This window comes from Elephantulus edwardii, unplaced genomic scaffold (genome assembly GCF_000299155.1).
Source record: "Elephantulus edwardii isolate Elephantulus edwardi_28Jun2011 unplaced genomic scaffold, EleEdw1.0 scaffold00127, whole genome shotgun sequence".
NCBI classification, from domain to species: Eukaryota; Metazoa; Chordata; class Mammalia; order Macroscelidea; family Macroscelididae; genus Elephantulus; species Elephantulus edwardii.
Genome location: NW_006399877.1, coordinates 4,209,351 through 4,230,683, shown reverse-complemented (window position 1 = coordinate 4,230,683; position 21,333 = coordinate 4,209,351). Strand labels below are relative to the sequence as shown.

The 21,333-nt window shown below is 48.5% G+C and overlaps 1 protein-coding gene across 1 annotated transcript in view; it reads right to left on the bottom strand.

Moving 5' to 3' along the window:
• Nucleotides 1–21,333, bottom strand: part of ASB18 (ankyrin repeat and SOCS box containing 18) — an 85,725-nt gene that overhangs the window by 6,823 nt on the left and 57,569 nt on the right. The window lies entirely within an intron of this gene.

Genomic DNA, 21,333 nt, shown 5'->3' with positions numbered 1-21,333 from the left:
CAACTTCATCTATCCCAACTCAACCTCATCCAGCCCAACTCAATTTCACCCAACCCAACCTCACTCAACTCAACTTCATTCAGCCCAACTTCACCCAGCCCAACTTACCCAATCCTATCTAACTTTACCCAACGCAACTTCATTCAACCTGGCTTCACCAAACGCAACCCAACTTCATCCAATCCAACTTCACCCAAACCCACACAAATCCAGTCCAACCCATTATTCATCTATTTGGCACATGATTAGAACATGTAAGAAGAGGTTTTACAGAATGCCTGGACATTTAAACTTATCTACTGAAAAAGGTCTGCTTCAGGTCACCTGAGCAAGCAAGCAAACGTGCAGGCAGGAATGTCATGTGCATCCATGAGGTCTAAAGAGCTAAGAATGTCAAACAGGGGTGGTGTGGGGTAGGTAGTATCACACCTCAGCTGTTTTTGTTGTTGTTGTGCACTGTTGAATTGGATCTGACCGGCACAGAAGGAGATTGCCCCTGCTTCTCCAGCAGAGGACCTGGTGGATTCGAACTGAACGCCTTCGGGATTGCGGTGCAGCTTCTTGCCACTAGGCCATCAGAGCTCTCTACCTGCGCTGCTTTGACTTGTTAAGAACTTCATTAGACTCATGTTGTGTTGAAGAGTTGTCCCTCTAGTTTCAAATTTGACAGGAGAACTGGAGAGGCTGGGGGAGGCACAGGAAGCAGTAAGCTGATGTCAACAGCAGAGAACGATTTGGAAGAGGACAGTGAGAATGTTCACGCAGCTGGGTGAACCCAAACCACGGCGCCCTACTGTATGTGTGGATATTGAGGAAAGCATGTATATTTTCACCAGAAAAAAATCCAACAAGTCCAGAGAATAAATGACAAATTCCACAGGTTTCACCTCTGCTGTCCACCTGTTGTGCACTGAAGTGGTTTGTATGTTACTGTGGAGCTGAAGGCTGTGCTACTGAGAATTCAACACCAGTAGGGTCAGCTGTGGCGGTCAGGCCTTGTTGGAGCTTGTCGGTGAGGACAGATAAGGAAAGACTGGTAATCTACTTCTGAAAAGATTGGCCAGTGAGAATATGATTAACATCTGCAGATACTGGGAGTGTCTGGGAGATGAGCTTTTCAGGCTGGAGGGCGTTCAAGGTCAAACAGGGTGGGGAGGATGACCCTGGACCACCCAGCTTTGTTCTGTTGTCTATGGGATCACAAGAGTCCAGTTACACTGTAAGCCTGCCCTGAGGGTAAAGATGGTGTAGGATCAAGAGGAAGGGGCGTGTGAACCGGCACAAGGCGAGCTCAACAGTAGAGCCTCTGGTCGTCATCCCGTGGAGATGGACAGTGGACCAGTGCTTGCTCTGTCCTTCTTCTTGTAGAGGTGGCACCAGGACTGGGCAGGCCACCCTGCACCAGCGCAGGGAATGAGGGCCTGCTGGGAGGGAGCATGATGCAAGGCTGGCCTCCCTAACATCTCACGCAATTTTCTAACATGTCAGGGAAGAGAATTAGGGAAGAAGGATTGTTTTACTGCTAAATTTCCTCTTGACTTGGTCTTTATGTTCCATTTTCATAGTCCCCAGTGGCAAAGATTCCCATTTTCTTATTTGTAAACTTACAATTCAAGGCTGCCAGCTTCATCTTAAAGATGAGAACGGAGTCACTTCTTTCAAAGAAGCCTTTTTATTATGGAGTGTTGGAGTGTTTTTATTTTTGGTGAAAATACACACAGGAGAACTTACACATATTCAATAATTTCTACATGCACAGTTAAGTGACACTGGTTGCATCCTTCACATTGTGTCACCATTCTTGTTGTTAGGTGCCATCAAGTCGAGCAGGACTCAAAGCCATGAACAACAGACCTGACCCCTGTTCTATCCTGTGCCATCCTCATCATCTGTGATACATTGGAGTTCACTGCTGCCGTCAACATAACAAATCATCTTATCAAGGGTCTTTCTCTCTGTTGCTGATCCTCTACCTTCCCAAGCATGATATCCCTCACCAAGGAATAGCCTCTCCTAGCAACATATCCAAAGTATGAGAGATGAAGCTTCACTGTCTTTGCTTCCAAGAAGCACTCGGGCTGCATTTCCCCCAAGATGTATCTGTTTTTCTGGAAGTCCGTGGGAACCATGCTAAAGGTCCCATGTTTAGCATTGTTCTCCAGCATCACAACTCAAAGGCATCAATCTTTTTTTGTCATCCTAATTCACTGTCCATTCTCAGATGCACAGCAAGTGATTCCAAAGACCATGACCTGAGTCAGGCACACCTTAGTCTCCAAACTGACATTATTGCTCTCTGGTATTTTGGAGAAGTCCACAGTCCACAGTCCACTGACACTGAAAGCAATACGTCTCCTGGTCTCCTGAGTGCTGCTACTGAGGTTGCTGATTGTGGACCCAAGTAAGATGAAATCACTGACAGTTTCAGTCCTTTCTCCTTCTACCATGATGTTGCCCACTGGCCCAGAGAACCTTTGTTCTCTTGATGTCGAGATGTAATCTTCTGCAGCAAGTATTTCAGGTCCTCTTCACTTTCAGCAAGCAAGTTTGTGCCATCTGCTTATCGCAGGTTGTTGAAGAGTCTTTCTCCTACCACGATGTCTATTCCTTGTCATAGAGTCCAGCTTCACAAATTATTTGCTCAGGAGATCTGGTGGCCTAGTGGTAAGAAGCCGTACTGTAATCCCAAAGGCACACAGTTCAAATCTACCAGCTGCTCCACTGGAGAAGGACGGGAAATCTCCTCCTCCTCCTCATGATAAAAAAAAGAAAAAAAAATGATCAAAATGTTCAGTAATCTTAGCAGGGGACCACCCCACAGTGCAGGTCTCAGGGGAAGGTCGACAAGAGTTAATGGTCTGGACTGTTCCCATGGACACAGACATAGATAGGAGAGTGACAAAGCCCCCATATTCACCAATAACTGTGGCCAATCCGGCCCCACCTGGACCCTCATTCATTTTGCACAATACTATTGAAAGCAAATTCTGTGTTCTCTATCATTCATTTATATCAGTGCATCTGTTAAAAATAAAACATGACCCAGTGCGTGCTGGTTCTGCCTCAGGGTGACCTGCCCACTGGGCTTCAAGGTACCAAACCTTCACTTAAAAATTGAACAGTAGTTTCTTGATACCACCTGATACATAATGGGGGGGCTCTGGTGACGTAGCCCACAGACAGCTTGCTGGAAACCCAAAGCACGTGCCTCCTGGAAGATTCCAATCTACCAGCCGCTTCTCAGGAGAAAAATGAGCAATTTCCTCCTGTGTGACTGACAGCCTTGGGATCCTGCTGAAGGGCCAGTTTCCACTTGCTGGCAATGAGTTATGAATTTGCATATATAATCAGTCCTGGGATTCACAAACATATCTTAAATGCTATTATGTGTAGTCCCCAGGTTATGAATGAGGTCACTTCCTGGGCCTGTGTGAGTAGTTTATTGGGCTGTTAACTCGAAGATCAGCTGTTCAAAACCGCCAGTTGCTTTGCAGTCGCCTCCTGTATTTACATCCCCAGAAACCTGACTGAGAGTTTATGAGCCCAAACTGACAGCAGTAGGAGTTAGAAGTAAGTGCTTATGGGACCTTGGTAATGTTACCTTGAAAGAAAAGACTTGGTAGAAACCCTGGTGGTGCTTCAAAAGCCGCGCAGGCAGCAAGCCTTTGTGACAGAAGAGTTTGTGGCAAGGAGTTGGCTCAATCATTTACAAATGAGGACACATTTACATAACTTTAAGACACAGCTTCAAAGGTGGAGGCATCCTCCTCCAAGGAGGCCGACCACCACTGAGCTGGCAGTGTGTGTGTCTCTCCAGAGTCCTGCTGATGGTTCATTCTCACAAATCAGACCCCAGAAAGGGGCACAGTGTACTTCTTCCTGTCTCCACCCCAGGGCTTTCCCCCCATTCCGGGTACCGTGACGCATCACCCAAATAGTAACATTTGGGTTTGTTTCTGTTTGGTCCTTTGGTCACGACAAGAGTTGCCACTAGTTCTACACTTAAGGTCAAGTTAGTTGTGGCTGTTGGTGGTGCCATCGAGTCACTCATAGTAATGAATAATGAACAATAGTTCTTTAACTGTTCGTACAACAGCCAAAACCCTGAGAGACCCCACAGCCTCACAATCTCGGTTGTGCCTGGGCCTGTTCTGAGAGTGTCTGTGTCAGTCCATCTCCTTGAGGGTCTTCCTCTCCTTCGGTGACCGTCAACTTCACCAAGAATGTCGTCCTTTTTCAGGGAGGGGCCCTTCCTGAGAACATGCCCCAAGTAGGTGCCACAGTTCTGTAATTCTCACCTCTGGGGTTCATTCCAGCTATACTTTTCCCAGAACAGATTTCTTTGTTCTTCTGGAAGTTCATATTCTACTCACTATTCTTTGTCAACACTGCAATACAAAGGCATCAGCTCTCCTCCAATCTTCCTTATTCATCGCTCAACTTCCACATGTATACAGAACAATTGAAAAGACCATACCTCGGGTCCCTTAATCTTTAAACACACATCTTTGCTCTTTAGCATTTCATAAAGGGCAGCCTTCGACGGCAGATTTAACCAATGCAATGTATCATTTGATTTCTTGACTGCTGCTTTTATGGGTGTTGTTCAGAGGTTCAAGTTCAAGGAAAGCCTTGAGAATTACAATCTTTTTTTCCATTTATCATGATGTTGCTTATTGGTCCAGCTGTGAAGAAATTAGTTTTATTTTTTTAAATGTTTAGATTCATTAGTACTGAAGACTGTACTCTTTCACTTTCTAAATAAATGCTGGAAGTGAGGACTTGATGTCTTCACTTTCAGCCAACACGGTTGTATCATTTGCATCTGATGTTGACCTTCTCCCACTCCTGATGCCACATTCTTCGTCATACAGTGCAGCTTCTCAGATTATCCGGTTAGCATATCGCCTAAACACGGATGGAGAAAGGAGACAACCCTGATGGACACATTCCCTGATTTTAGACCAAGTCTCTCTCATCGCCATTAAGTTGGAATTAGTCTCCAGGTTTGGGGAGGCTGCAGAGGAGGGTGAGCGGAGGAAGAGAAGACTGTGGATGACATGGATTGACACCGTATCTGGGTTAATGAGGGTGACTGCGCTGGAGACAGTGAGAGTGGCTCAGGACAGAGCAGAGTTCAGAGCTATTGTGTGTAGGGTGATTCATAGCTAGATGCCTTAACCACAATGGGACCAGAGCTTCAGCCCAATGCAAGGTCAAAGGAAGAGAAGCACTGTGGCTCCCTTACTCTAATGCTCACTGCTGGCTCTAACAGGCTGGATCTAGGACTTTGTTGTGAGGAGGAATGTGGCGTCAGGATTGGAGAAAGACTCATCAACAACCTGCACAATGTCGATGACTTGCTTGCTAAAACTGAGGCGAACATGACACATTTGCTGCAGAAAGTCAAGGACTGTGGTTTTCAGTATGGATTGAAGCTCAACATCTAGAAGACAAAGATTCTTACCACTGGGTCAACTGGCAGCTTCATGAAAGATGGAGAAGAGACTGAGTTTAACAGTGTTGGCTTGCTTGTTTCCACAATCAATACTCTTGGCACCAGCAGTCAGGAAACCAAAAGACAAATTGCACTGGGAAAGTCTGCTGTCAGGAACCTCTCTAGAGTACTGAGAAGCAATGATATGAGTCTGAAGACTAACATGTGCCTAATACATGCCATGGTCTTTGCAATTACTTGCTATGCGTCAGAGAGCTGGACAATAAGGATGATAGGAGGAAGGATCAATGTCTCTGAGGTGTGGTGCTGGAGAAGAGTGTTGAACATACTGTGAAATGCCAGGAGAACAAACAGGTCTGTCCTGGAAAGGCTGAAACCAAGCTGCTCCCTGAAGGCAAGGATTTTGAAGCTCCATCTCACATACTTTGGGCACATGGCCAGGAGGGACCAGTCCTTGGAGAAGGATATCAGTCTTAGAAGGGTGGAGGGACAGTGTAAGAGAGGAAGCCCTAGGATGAGTGGATTGACCCAGTGACTGAAGAAAGGGGCTTAGGTCTGTCAGAGACAGTGATATTGGCTCAGGATAGGGCAAGGTTCAGAGCTATTTTACATAGATAGAGTTGCTATGAGTTGTAAGTGACTTGATGGCATATAACAAGGAGCAGCCAGAATTCAGCTGACCTGGGACCCTGAGTAATTCTGAATGGAGGGGTGAGGCTCCTTCCAGGCACAGCAGGGCAGGGGAGTGGGAGTCCTGGCTGTGTGGACACACAGGCAGAAACAGCACAGCACCCTGGTGTACATCACGGATTTGACTCTCTTAATGAATCAATTCTGCCCTTCCTGTATGTATATCTAGTATACCCTGTGCTCATGCTTTCTTAGAATAATTTACTTCATGGCCTCAATCATCATTTTTGTGCCGCCCTCCTGACTTTCCATTTTAATGTATTTTTGTGGCTCTTAGGGGCTCAGTGTTCTCAGACTCTATGGGGAATGGGACGTGGTTTCTAGGGGAACATTCCTCTAAATCTTTTTTTTTCTTATTTTTTTAAAATTAATTTTAATGAAAGTTTACAGAGACTCTGGATTTCCATTCATTCCTTGTAGCACTTTTCTCCCTGCCCACCCCTCCCTCCCCTAGATCTTGTGATGAGAACTATGGCTCCCCCTACAGGAGATCGCATGGCATAATCAGTTACTGCTAATGGAGAGGTTGGAGGTTTGAATCCATCAGCTACTCCGAGGGAGAACGATGAGGGGGTGGGGGGGGCAGGGTTCCCACATACTTGGCAGAACTAGAAGATCCTTGGAACACTGCCCTGCATCTTTGAGGCAAGGCCCAGAGCCTCAAGGCTGGTGGTCAGAGAGGGACATCTCTTTGAATGTTCCTGAAAAGAGGCTGCCCTGACTGAGACTGGTATCCTGTATGCGTCTCTCCGGAATGATATTTCCCTAATATGCCCCATGTTGTTGTTTTTGTTATGGACCATGCAAAGGCGTTTGAGTGTATGAATCATAACAGGTTGTGGCTGACATTGAGCAGAATGGGAGTCCCAGTGCTCTTAACTGTGCTCACATGAAACCTATACCCAGACCAGAAGGTGGCTGTGCGCACAGAGCAGGGAAACAATGAGTGCTTTAACATTAAGAAGGGAGTGTGTCAGGGTTGTACTCTCTCTCCGTACCTGTTCAGTCTGTATGCTGAGCAAATTGTTCAAGAAGCTGCACTCTATGAAGGAGAAATGTGACATCAGGATTGGAGGGAGACTCACCAGTAACCTGTGATAGGCAGATGACACAAACTTCCTTGCTGAAAGTGGGGAGGGCTTGAAGCACATGTTGCAGAAGATCAAGGAATGCTGCCTTTGGTATGGATTGCATCTCCATGCCAAGAAAACAAAGATTCTTACCACTGGACCATAGGCAACATGATGGTGGCTGGAGAAGTGACTGAAACTGTCAACAATTTCATCTTACTTGGATCTACAATTAACACCATTGGTATCAGCCGTCAAGAAATCAGTAGACATACTACATTGGGAAAGTCTGTAGATAGGGACCTCTCCAAATTATTGAGGAGTAATGATGTCAGTTTGAGGGCTAAGGTGCATCTGATTCAGGCCATAGTCTTTCCAGTTACTTGCTATGCATCAGAAAGCTGGATGGCAGAAGAAGAATTGATGCCTTTGAATTGTGGTGGTGGAGAAAAGCACTGAATATCTCTCATGGACGGCCAAGAGAACAAATAACTGTGTCTTGGAGAAAGTGCAGCCAGAGTGCTCTTTGGAGGAAGAAATGGTGAGGCTTTGCCTCACATACGTTGGGCATATTGCTAGGATGGGCTATTCCTTGGAGAGGGGCATGGTACTTGGAAGGGTGGAGCGTCAGTGAAGAAGAGGAGGACCCTCAACCAGGTGGATTGACGCAGTGGCTGCTGCAATGGGCTCTAGTGTGTCAGGAAGTATGAAGACGGCACAGGATAGGATGGGGCTCAGATCCGCTGTTTATAGGGTCTCTGCGAGTCATACTCGACGGCACCTAATAACAACCATCACTGAGCTGGAACTGACTCACAGCTGACCCTTCAGTGGGTCTCTAGAGGCAGCAAATCACACGGGAGGAGACTGCCCATCTGACTCCCACCCAGCTGGTGGACTGGAATCATGTGCCTCGGGTTGGTAGTGAAAGTCCTTACCGCAAAACCACCACAATAGTATCTATGGTTAGTACGTCTGTGTGGTCAATGCAACGGATTAGAAGACCTACTAAGGGCGTAGCAAGAGCTGTGGAGGGGCAGGTGGTGGTCGGACTGACAGATGCGGTGCTGCAGTGTGGTGGCACGTTTGGCCTCCTGGGGATTGACTGGCTGGCTCCTGCTGACGTTGATGGGGATCCTTCACGGATGGAGGTCAAAGGCTACCACCGCCTCCCTCACCATGCCAGCGGCATGGCTTTTATACACCTAAAGGATGGACGGGTAGGGAAGTGGAAGAAGAGGTGACGTCTGAATGGTGGTGATGGCCAGGGCTTGGAAAAAGACATCAAACTGGGAAAAGAGAGGGTGAGTGAAAGAGGCAAACCCTCCACAAGATACACTTCCATCGTGACTGCAGTGAACTTGAACGTGGCGGAGAGGATGAGGATGGTTCAGGGCAGGGTGAGGTTCCGATGTGTTGTTTGCATGGTTGCTTTGAGTCAGAGTTAACCTGGCGGCACTTAAAACCAAGAAAAGGAGGAAGACCCCCCACAAAATGGACTGGCCTAGTGGCCGCAGTTGGGCTCAAACACTGCAGTGAGTGTGGCTGGCACAGGACCAGACAGGGCTTTGTTCTGTTTACACAGGGCACTATGAGTCGGAGCTTCCTTAACGGCACCTAGCAATGCCATGTACCCAGGGCTGCTCTGGGCATCACCTCTGTGCTCACCCATCTCCTGGAATGATGCCATCTGAGCTCTTTACACCTTCTGTGAGTGTGCCCTGCACCTGGTTGGCTTTTTCTCTTTTTAATGCTATCTGCTTGGTCTAGGATGATGGTGGAACAGCAGAGGGACAAGCCTGGGTGCAGACGGGAGGCTGTCCTGGTGGCTCTGCGACGTGGATGTCCTTCCTCTGTCGCCTCCTCACCTTCCTCTGTCTTCTCAGATGCTTTAGTGAGCAGAGCAGACAAGCAGCACTGAGTGGTCATCCTGTGGGCACTGTGAGAATGGTCATGTCCGCCCTCTCCCTCCCTGGGTTTGTTTTCCCTCCATGACTGTCACAAAGTCTGACATCAGCTGGCTCTGGAGGAGAGAGGCAGAGCCCACAGAAATTCCAGCCCCAGGGAAGGGGGGATCAGAGGCCCAGGGGACGTCGTGCAGTTTGCATGTGCTGCTTGATATCACTGACTCCTCAGAGCCACCACTAACACACCCCTCCCTGCCGCACACAGCCTCTGATTTCAAACTCCCCTTTGTGTGCTCGAGGATGCTGTGCCAGTTAGACACGGGTTCTTCAGGATCTCCTGGTGCTGTAACCTGACGGAGCCCTGGGTTATGTTCCCTTTGGCAGGCCTTGCTCACCGGGGCCCTCTGTGTTCCCTCTGCAGAATGCACAGGGCCCCAAGTGGTTCTCCATCCTGCTGGCTGCCCCCTCCCCTCCTGGTCTGGCCTGTCCTCCTGGGTCACAGACCAAGGACGAGTCTTACCACCTGCCTCTCCTCTGGGCCCCCAGCTGCTCCTAGCCCTGTGCCTGCCCCCTCAGGTTTGCCAGGCAGCTGGCTAATTTCATTATTTTTATGCCAACCCGGTTTAAAAATCTCCACTGCCTCCTTGCTGTCTGCCAGCCGCTGCCACATTGCAGTGACACGCTGATGTCTTTAGCGGCCACTCGCACACTCTTCAGCTAATGAGGCGGCAGAAAGAAAATTAAGGGGAAGAGCCACGCGGGCATGCTGCCGCCTGTGTAGACGGCACGCTGCCGCCTGTGTAGACGGAGAAATGAAACAAGGGCAAGAAAGAGAGGGCTCTGTGCCTGGCGCCAGCGCCTCACCCCTGCCCGGGGGACAGGGACCCGCTGCTCAGAAGGCAGGAAATGCACGTGGCTTCTGACCACTGCTCCCCCTGGGCTCAACCCCAAACCCCCACGGTGGTGGGAACACACTGTGGGGAGCCACCTCAGACGTTCCATATTGTTGTTGTTGTTAGGTGCTGGTGAGCTGATGATGACAGCAACCCTATGAAGGACGGATCTAACTTGTCCTCTCATGCTCTCTGCCACACTTGAGCTCATTGTACCAAATTCTATGTTAGGTGCCGTTGAGTATGACTCATAGTGACCTTATGGACAACAGATCTGAATCCCGTCCTATCCTGTGCCAGGCTGCAGTCGCTCTATCTGTCCATTTCAACAGGGGTCTTCCTCTCTTGCGCTGACCCTCCACCTTTCAAAATGTAATATCCTTTTTCCAAGGACTAGCTTCTCCTAGCAACATGTTCAAAGCATGAGAGATAAAGCTTCACCATCCTTGCCTTCAAAACATACTCCAATTGCACCTTTTTCAAGACATAACTGTTTAATTTTTTTGCTGTCCACGAAATAGTCAATCCTATTCTCCAACACCAGAACTAAAGGCATCAATTCTTCCGTTATCCATATTCATTGTCCAGATCTCAAATGCATAGCAAGTAATTGAAGAGACCATGGCCTGAATCGAGGGCACCTTAGTCTTCAATCTGACATCATTGCTCTTCAGTATTAGGTACAAATGCTTGAGGCCTCCTTCTCAGCATGATCAAGGTCTAGGAAAGAGCTCTGGGATAGGCATTAGACTGTTAACCAGAAGGTTAGTGGTTCAAATCTACTGAACCCTCATCAGGAGAAGGATGAGCCAGTCTGTTTCCGGAAAGATGGGCAGCCTTGGAAGCTCAGGGCAGTTCTTCTCTGTCCCGCCAGAGCAGATCAACTTGATGGCAGCAGACTAACTGACGTCCAGTAAACGAGGCAAGGCAGGATTTTCCAGACGCTTCTAGAATCTGTCATCCTCCTGTTAAACTCTGTCCCTCCCTGTCTAAGCTAGAGCTCCTGTCTCTCACGTGGATTTCACAGTGGCCAGGTTTTCTGCCAGCTTCCCTCATCCAGGGTGCTCTCCGCAGGAACAGGGACAGATCTGAAACCACTGGTTTACAACTAGATTCCCGTTGCCATTGGAAGGAGCCCTGTGGCACAGTGTGTAACAGATTGGGTTGCTAACTGGAAGGCTGGCAGTTCACATCCACCAGGCACTGTGCAGGAGAAAGATGGGCCATCTCCTCCCAGGAAGATTTACAGCCTTGAAACCTGATGGGGGGGGTCATCACAAATCATAATCTATTTTACATCAGTGGGGTTAATTTGGCTTATTTTCACTAGAGGTATCCCTGGGGATCCAAACACTTTACGTGCTCAGCTCCTAAACAAAAGGGTTCCAGCCCACCCATAAGTGCCTCAGAATAAAGGCCTGGCAACCTAGTTTTGAAAAATCAGTCACGGATGGTGCAGCCCCAGGACCACAGTCCTTGTCACTCACCCATCTACCTGGACTCGATCTCACCTGTGACGGTGAGCTTGCAGCCAAACAACATTATTAGATTCCTGAGTAGATTACAGCTCCCGCTGGGCCCTGCCCTCTCTGAGCCATCCGCACACTGCTATGCTCACGGTCACTGCTGTCGCCACCAGGTCAGTCCACCTTGTTGAGACCGACATGCCTACAGGTGAGCAAAGAGGCCCTGGGGGCTCAGAGCATTATGGCTGCCAACCAGAAGGGTGGTGGGCTGGATTCTCCACCACCTTATCCTCAGGAGGAAGACAGCCTGAGGAACCCTGTGATGACTGTCCTGAGCCAGAATTCACACAGACAGTATTTTTGTATTTGCTTTTATCAGGTGAACGGTAACACCAGGAGGAACACACTCCTTAGTGGAGTCAACCATCCAAAGTCAAAAGGGAAGCCTTTGCTCTGGGTTAAAGCTCAGGAGGCAGGAAAGGCTAGAAGGACAAATGGAAATGGGAGATACAGGGGCAGAGAGGGGACAGTGCTGTTCCATTAGGACTGCATTCAACGTCACGTGTGCTCGCATGGTTCACCGGAAACTCATCGTACTGTACACATTCATTCAGATCATAACTGTTGCCGTTCTTGTGTGCTGCTAAGTTAGAAAAGACCCACAGCTGCCCCTCCAGCGGGTTTTCAGAGGCAGTTAATCACACTGGAGGAGATCGCCCATTCTTTTCCCCGCAGGGCCGCTGGTGGCTTTGAACCATGAGCCTTTGGGATTGCAGCGCAGCTTCTTACCACTAGGCCATCAAAGTTCCCCAAATAATAAATAAATAATAAAAAGTTAAAAGGCAAAAGAACCCAGTGGAGCCAGCTCTACGCGGACACAGACAGGCAGGGTGGTCATGTGTCTAAGTGAACACAGCAGCTGATGGTGGTGTGGCGTCTGTCCTCAGGAGAAAGGCCTGAGCTGGGCTCCTGCCCACCTGGTCAGCCTCACCTGACTCCTCCCGCACTCTGTCTGAGGTCACTCGGCAGAGTCTGAGTCTACATGTGTGCATGCATGCAGCTGCAGGGCTTTCTCTGCCCCAGGACATTTGCTTTGCAGTTCTTTCTACCCACTTTCCACCACCCTCAGACACCTTCACACAACTCAGCCCTCGGCCTTCAGATCTGGTGCAGTGTCACCTGCCCGAGGCCTCTGACAAGGCTGTGGACGTTCCCCACTGTGAAGCAACCATCCTTGCTGTGTGTGGCTGCCCACAGCTCCAGGGTGGGGGTGGGGTGGGGGGGAATATGCGCATTCCCATTCATCTCTGGCTCCAGTGCTGCAGAGCTTGTCCCAGGAAATGCTGTTGATGAACGCAGCATCACCCTACGTAATGATGTATTCACCTCAGGACGTGACCATCTCTGCTCTGCTTTAATACCTTTAATCAGGTCACAGCCCCAGCTGGTGGCTGGGAAGTTTCCCCAGGATGTGACCCGTATCACCTTTTACAAGAGAAAACAAGAGACAGAAGTGGGGGAGAGGGGCCCACTACTTCCAAGAATGACGAGCTGGAGTGTGGCATGTGCTTTGTACCTGGAGTCCTAGCAAAGGGAAACTTGAAGATCCAGGAGACACACAGGGAGAAAGCCTTTCCTTAGAGCCAGCATCCTGAATTCACACCCCTCGCCTCTTAAACAAAGCGACCCACTTGCGGTATCTCCATCACATCAACACTAGTTGACAGACAGCCTTATGGTGTCTTTGTATAGCAGCACCAGATACAGAGACACACCTTCCTGTGGTATCTTTGTTATGACTTGTGGGGTTTTGTTAGACACCATCAGGTCATAGTGACCCCATGGACAATGGACCTGAACCCTGTCCTGTCCTCATCATTTCTGACACACTTGAGCCCGTCGCTGCAGTCACTGTGTCTGTCCATCTCCTTGAGCACCTTCCTCTCCTCCTTTGACCCTCCACCTTCCAAGCATGCTAGCCATCTCCAAGAACTGCCCCCTGAAATGTGCGTGACAGGAAGCTTCACCAACCTTGCCTCTGAGGAACATTCTGGCCGCACTTCCTCTCAGACAGATTTGACGTTCTTCTGACAGTACACGAGACATTAGGTACTCTGCTCCAACACCACAACTCAAAGGCATCAATTCTTTTATCATCCTCAGTCACTGTCCAACTTTCAGATGCATAACAAGTAATCGAAAAGACCATGATCATGGCTTGAAATGGATGCACCCTCTTTAAGCTGCATCATTGCAAGGGCAGCACGGGGATGGCCAGATATGACCTTTACCAACTCCACAAAGGGGAACTGTCTCCGTTGAAATGATGTTGAAATGTCAACAAGCTCAACAGCACAAAACCAATTCCCATGAGGTCAGACACATCCCTCATGCTCCTGCACTTTCTCCTACTCATTCCAACACCAATCTTACTGCTTTTCTGGGCCCCAAATCTGTTGCAATAGCTCACAGACCACACAGAATCATATTATTACTGTTGTTATGAGCTATCGAGTTACCTGCAACTCATAGCGACTTGATGTACAGTAGCTCTGAACACTGCCTTATCCTGAGCCGGTCTCACAGATTCTCAACACCCCAGTTACCATGTCAATCTATTTCATCCAGAGTCTTCCTCTCTTGCACTGTCCCTCCACCCTTCCAAGCATGATATCCTTCTCCAAGGACTGGCCCCTCCTGGCCATGTGCCCAAAGTAAGTGAGATGAAGCTTCAAAATCCTTGCCTCTAAGGGAGAAACTTGGTTTCACGCTCTCTAAGACATATCTATTTCTTTTCTTTGTGGTCCATGGTATATTCAAGACTCTTCTGTAGCACCACAACTTAAAGACATCAATTCTTCTTCTGTCATCCTTAGTCACTGTCCAGCTCTCTGATGCATAGCAAGTAACTGTGAAGACCATGGCCTGGGTCAGATGCACCTTAGTCTCTAGACCACCACCATTGCTCTTTAGCATTTTGGAGAGGTCCCTGACAGCAGACTTCCCTAATGCAATTAACATTTTGATTTCCTGACTTCTAGTAAACAACAATAACAACAACACTTTAATTCTGGTTGGTAGTACTCAGTCACGACAGCTTCCAGAATGTGCTCACAGGCACCTCACCCTTCAGCCTCGGGGCTTTAGGCCAGTGTTACAAAGCTCTTAGTTCTGCCAATTATGGCTTGCCCCCTGGCCCCCAGCTCCTGAAATCCTTTAAAAAACCTTGGTCAGAAGGCTTCTAGCTCTGGCTTTGAGACATAGCAGTCCCCAGGGCAGCATGTCAGGTCCCTGGCTCTCTGCTGCTCTCCTGTAGGTCTGACTGGTGCAGGAATCTCTGGTCCCGAGGGCCATGCTGGATTCTCTTGCTGCTTCTTCATTGGCGGTGAAAATTTCAAGTTCTGCTGCTGAATCTGCTCAGTTTAGTGGTGAGACCAGCCCCTCACCCTGTGGACAGGCTGACACCCCCTACTTGCGTATGCCTTCCCATCCACAAGGCAAAGTCAAAGTCAAGAGGCGGGGAGGTAATTTTTATCAGTAAACACTGACCACCGCACTCCTTGACACCTTAGAGAGGCCCTGGGCCGCAGATTTACCCAATGCAATATAGCTTTTGGATTTTTTTCCCTTGTTTTGTAGTGTCGAATTGGATCTGACTGGCACAGGAGGAAATTGCCCTTCCTCCAGCGAAGCATCTGGTGAATTTGACACGTGCACCTTCGGGTAATAGATCCTTTGATTTCTTTTTTTTTAATTAAATTTTATTCGTTTTAATGAGATCCTTTGGTTTCTTGACTGCTGGTGTCAAAGATGTTAATTGTGGACCCCGCAAGATGAAACTGTTGACAACTTTAACCTTCTCTCCCTCCATCATGATGTTGTCCATTGGCCCACTGGCGGGAACCCTTGTCTTCTCAATGTTGAGATGTAGTCCGTGTTGAAGGCTGTGGTCTCTCATTCGTGGTACTTGTTACGGCTGGTGTTGTTAGGTGCCACTGAGTAGACTCTGCCTCATGGCGATCCTACAATGACCAGGTCAGAACCTCGCTCTGTCCGGAACGAGCCTCACAATCCGCTAACGCGCAGACCCACTGTTGCCGTCATTGCCCAGTCCACCCACCTCACCGTGGGCTCCCTCTCCTTCTGATGACCCTCCACCTTTCCCAGCACGACATCTTTTTCTAAGGACTGAGAGGTGAAGTTTCCCCATCCTAGCCTCTCAGGAGTACCCGGCTTGCATCTCCTCTAACACAGATCTCTCCGTTTTTTTGGAAAGCCAGGGGACACTATTTTTCACCAACACAACAATTCAAACATACCAACTCTCTTCAGTCTTTCTGACTCATTGTTCTGTTACTGAACAGTGTCACAGCCGTGCCAGAGAACGAAGACAGTTTCCTGAACTGGAGCCCGCTGGACAGCAGCTAGGACCACGGACCCCTTGGGAGTCCCAACAGGCTGGCCTGGGGAGCAGCAGAGACAATTCTTCAGAGAAGAGGGGCCAGAAAAGCAGTACTGCTTTGTGAAATGGTAACATCGGGCCTCATTTCTCCTTCAGGAGTTCTCTAGAAAAGAGGCACTAGGGGAAACCGGGGCTCCTTTCCGACACCCCCTTTATTCACATCAGTCCTGAACCCTGCAGGCAGCCTGCAGTAGTCACAAGACAAGCTTGGGTCCACGTGCCTCCTCCACCTGACTGCACTCTGGATCCAGAAGTCACATCCAGCCCCTCCTGGGCCGGCACCTGGGCTGCTCCACATCCCCACTCCTGGTCTTACGTGGCGGTCAGCCAGGCACAAAGGCCTGGCACTGTGACTCGCTCACCCCCAGAGCTGTGACAACACTTTGATGCGTGCAGGTGGAGCAGTGCGCCCTGCTCCGACGCGCTTCGAGTCTGCCGGCAGCTGCAGTACTACCTTTGTCTGGGGCTGGGGCTGGTGATTTATGTCACGAGCTCGCTGTGCAACCTTTTGCCTCAGTAATTCTGAACTCTGTAGGTGTCTCTTACATCTATTTGAAGTGTGACTGTTGCCCATGGATGGTGTGCTTGGTGACATTCCCTTGTGTCTCTGTATACACCTCGCCACGGGGCCCGAGTCCTGCTGCCAGCATCTTTGTGGCTGCCTGACTTGTTTGCTGTGGCTCTGCGGGGCTGCTGAGCCGAGTGGCCTGGGCCTTTGATCTCCAGCACGAAGTTAGACCCCTCAATGCTGGGACATGTGGGGGAGCGGACAAGAGCATGCCGAGCATTTAGGGGGAGGAAGGCACCGCCCTGGCCCTGCGACTCTTGGACTTCTGGCTGCTTTTATCGTGGGGGCTTGTGGCATGGAGGGCACATTGTCACCCACAGCGTGTTGCAGACAGGGAGGGCAAGGACGCTGGGGGCTGTGCCTCTTCTGTGCCTGAACAAACCCTGCCAACTCCCACTGCCAAAGAGCTGTGGCGGGCATTCCCCTGGAGTTCATTCTGCAAACAGTGGCTGCAAGGTTGCACATGCCAGGGGCCTGGTGATGGGCACGGGGGAAGGAAATGGCAAACCTCTGGTGACAAATTCAAGGTGCTCAGATTCCCCAGGCCAACTCCAGTTCTTTCTCGAATGATGCAGAATCATCTGGAGAGTCTGTCCCCTCCCCTCTCTACAGTCACGGTTGTCATTCTGTGGCCCCTGGCTTATCCAGACGCTGTAAGGGCAGCACAGACTTCTGCTCCACAGGGTTTGTGGGCTGAATCCTCAGAAGCAGGTTGCCAGGCTTTTCTTCTGAGGCACCACAGAGTGAACCAGAACACTTAACTTTCCGGGTAGCATCCAGGCATGCTCACTGTTTGCACCATCCAGGGCCTCACAGTCCAAGGAGCTGGTTCCAAACCTGAACCAACTGCAACCAGAACCGAATGAAGAGCCACCCAATGGATCCCTATTCTGTGTGACTAGCATGGTACTGGGGACCCCAGAAAAGGGTGACTAAAGCCCCCGGGGGGTGCTGTGCCTCTCTGGGTTGAGAGAGGAACATCCCAACAGCCTTGGAGACAAAGTGGAGTGGCTCACAGCCTGGCCTACGGAGGGATGACTACAGAGCTGCCAAGATTTTGACATGTGGGCAACAGCTCTCCTGTGACCATGACCTCAAGGTTAATAACAAAGTCCTTCTTTGCTTCAGCTGTAGCAAAGAGATGGAAACAACCCCAGGGCTGTCAGCAAATGAGCAGTCATACACACAGTGGAATACTATGCAATAAAGAATATTAGAGAGTTCATCAGACACTGTGGAACGTGGATGCATTTGGAGGGTACTCTTTTAAATTAAATAAATGACTCAGAAAAAGAAAGACGGGGTATGGATCCACTATTATAAAAGTTTCCACACAGAGAGAAACAGTCTCTGATGGTTTACCAGGGTTGGAAAGAAGAGGAGAGGAAAAATCGGGAAGCAGATAATCCCACCCACTGCCATGGGGTCAATGCCAGCTCCTGGCGCCCCCAGCAGGTCTCCACGGCTGTAAACCTTTAAGGCCGGAGATGTTCAACTTTCTCCAAAGGAGCAACTAGTGGATTTGAACACAATTTTTGGTCAGCAGCCCACATCTAGCCACGAAGCCCAAAAGCCAGATCCACTAGAATTCTTTTTTAAGAATTATTTTAGCATTTAATAAAATTTTACTATAGTGAAGTTGTTTTAAATTTATTTTTATTTTATATTGGTTTACATACAAAATTTCTATACAATGTGTTTCATTCATAAATATTGTGTTTCACACATTCCTTCCTTCTCATTGTGTTTCATACAATCATTCCCCTACACTGTTTTATAAAGTTAATCCCTATTGGTCTATGTCCACTATTACCCTGTCTTTCCAAATTCCATCAGAGTTCTTTAAATAATCTTAAACACATATCAAGAGGTTGGTACAGGATAAGGCAGGGTTCATATTCTTTGTCCACAGCTTTATAGTCATAGATCTCTTTGATCTATGAGTTGTAGTTGAGACATAATAGCAATAACTACAAGAAAAAGGGTGGGATTACTTCTAGTGATTGTTCAAATATATTGACTTTTCTCCCTGTTGAAGACCTGCCCTTGAGACATCCTGCTTCTGACCCATGGTATAAAAACTCGTCACTCTTCACCTCCAAGCAAGTTTCTACAACAAGGCTTGGAGCATACATCTTAGTTTAATGCAAACATGGTCTGGACTGGAAGTCAACGAACTAAACCTGCTAATGATGGGAACTGTGGCTAACTTTGAGGACAATGGGAATCCCAGATCACTTGATTGTGCTTATGTGAAACCTATCCTTGGACCAGGAAGCGGCCCTTAGAACAAAGCGGAAACACTGCATGGTTCAAAATCAGGAAAGGAGTGCATCAGGGATGTGTCCTGTCACCATACCTTTTCAATCTACATGCAGAACAGATCATCTGGGAGGCTGGGCTTTATGAGGAGGAATGTGGCATCAAGATTGGAAGAAGACTAATCAACAACCTGCATTATGCAGATGATACAATGTTGCTTGCTGAAACTGAGGAGGATCTGAAGTGTTTGCTGCAGAAGGTCAAGTTCTGTAGTCTTCAATATGGATTGAAGCTCAATATCAAGAAAACAAAGCTTCTCACCACTGGGCCAACTGGCAGTACCATGATAGATGGAGAAGAGATTGAAGTTGGAGGCTAGGATTTTGAAGCTTCATCTCACATACTTTGGGCATTTGGCCAGGAGGGAACAGTCCTTGGAGAAGAATATCATGTGTGGACGGATGGAGGAATAGCGCAGGAGAGGAAGACCCCAGATGAGATGGATTGATACAGTAACTGGGGCAATGGGGATAGATATGTCAGAATCAGTGAGACTGGCTCTGGACAGGGCAGGCTTCAGAGCCACTGGAGATAGGGTTGTTATGCGTTGCAGGTGACCCACTGGCACATAACAACAACAACAGACAGGAAGACATCTCTCGCATATAACTGGTGAGTCACTGGGAAGAGAGAGAAGGTTTGAATGAAACACATCCAAGGTGTCCATCTATGGAATGACCTCCCTTCAGTGACGTCTTCTGGGAGGACAATCTTATTCTGAACACGATCTGTATATATTTTTTTCTTTTTAAAAATTCAGTCCTTGGATATTTTTTTCTGGTGAGAAACCTCAAATCTCCATCTTTATTATCTTGAAGGAACTCTGCTCTATGGGAAAAGACAGGTTCAGCAGCAGGTGTCTAAGGTCGAGGCGGTGAAATGGCCTTGGTGGGAGGTCCCAGCACACCTGTGATCCTGGATAAGGTAATTCACCTGGCTGAAACCCAAGTGCGGGGGAACACCATCTCTACACACCTGCAGCCTCTCGGGAATCTGTTGAGCATGCCAAACCAAGCCATCGCCTTCATGTTGATTCCAGATCACAGCAAACCTCAAGGGCAGAGCAGAATGTCCTATAGACTTTTCAAAAGCTCTGGTGGCCCAACAGTAAGGAGCTGCACTGCCAGCCCAAAGGCACATGGTTTGAATCCACCAGCTGGTCCTCAGGAGAAAAATGAGCAATCTTTTGTGCGATTACTGTTTCTGAAAACCTGTTGGAGGGTCAGCTATGGGTGGGTTCCTAGTCGATGGTGTCAGACAACATATTTTTACAGAAGCTGTCATGTTGCAGACCGAGGGTAAAGTATAAGTATTAATGAGACAGAACCCTAAGTATGTAGGAGAAAACAGAGGTGAAGCAGGAGGCAAATGATTCTCGAACAACTGAAACACTGGTCCTTCGCTTCCCTGTGCCTTTATTGAAAATTGCCAGGGAGCAAATCACCAAGAGAATTCAATGCAAATGAAGCTAAGCTCTTTCTGTTAAAAACCTTCTGCTGCTTGTTTCTCCTGAGGAGGGAGGGGTTAGCAAACATAATACACGAATCCTGTAAACCTTTAAGGATCGCCTTAGCGCTTCACGGTGAATTCCAGCTTGTATCAGCCTCCCTCACATCCTGAAATAGCATTTGGTTTATTACAAATATTTAGTATGAAATTTGGCTTCCCATACTGTCATTTTTTGTCCTTGGAGTGCTGGTGGGTTTGAAGGGGGCTCACCTTTTGGTTACCAGCCAAGCACTTTAACCACTGGGTCACTAGGGCCCCTGCAAAGTGAGCAAAATCTGATAATAGTGCGCATGTGGAAGGTGCCATCATTCAGAAGCAGAGGACCGGAAAGGACGGGGTTACTCCCTATCCGATTCCAGCAACAAAACAACACGGTAAGATCCACTGTTAAAATATTCTGAGCCACCCGGAAAGCATCTACATAAGGGCTTTTTTTTTGTTTTCCGAGATGACCATTTTGACACCCAGACTTCTGCACTTACAGGGATCCTCTTGAGGGCCTGGTCGTAAAGAGCTGTGCTGCCAACTCAAAGGCTCAGGGTAGGAATCCACCGGGAGAAATGTGGGCACTCTCCTTCTGTGCCAGGCGCTGTCTCTGCAGCCCACAGGACTCGGCTATGAGTGGTTCCAGCCCAACAGTGTGCAACTTGAAAAGCTATCTGTGAAGCGTAAGTCTCACTCCCAAACTTACTGGAAATACACAGTTTTGAGCCTCAGCCCAGGCCTACCTGGCTGGAATCCGCATTTTAACACGATATCCCTGGGTTAAATCCACAGTCAACACTCTTGGCACCGGTAGCCAGGAAATTAAAAGGCGCATTGCCATGGGAAAGTCTGCTGTTAGGGACCTCTCCAAAGTACTGAAGAGCAATGGTGTCTCTCTGGAGAGTAAGGTGCATCTGATACAGGCCATGATCTTTGCACTCACTTTTTATGCATCAGAGAGTTGGACAATTACCAAAGAGGATAGATGGAGAATTGTTGCCTT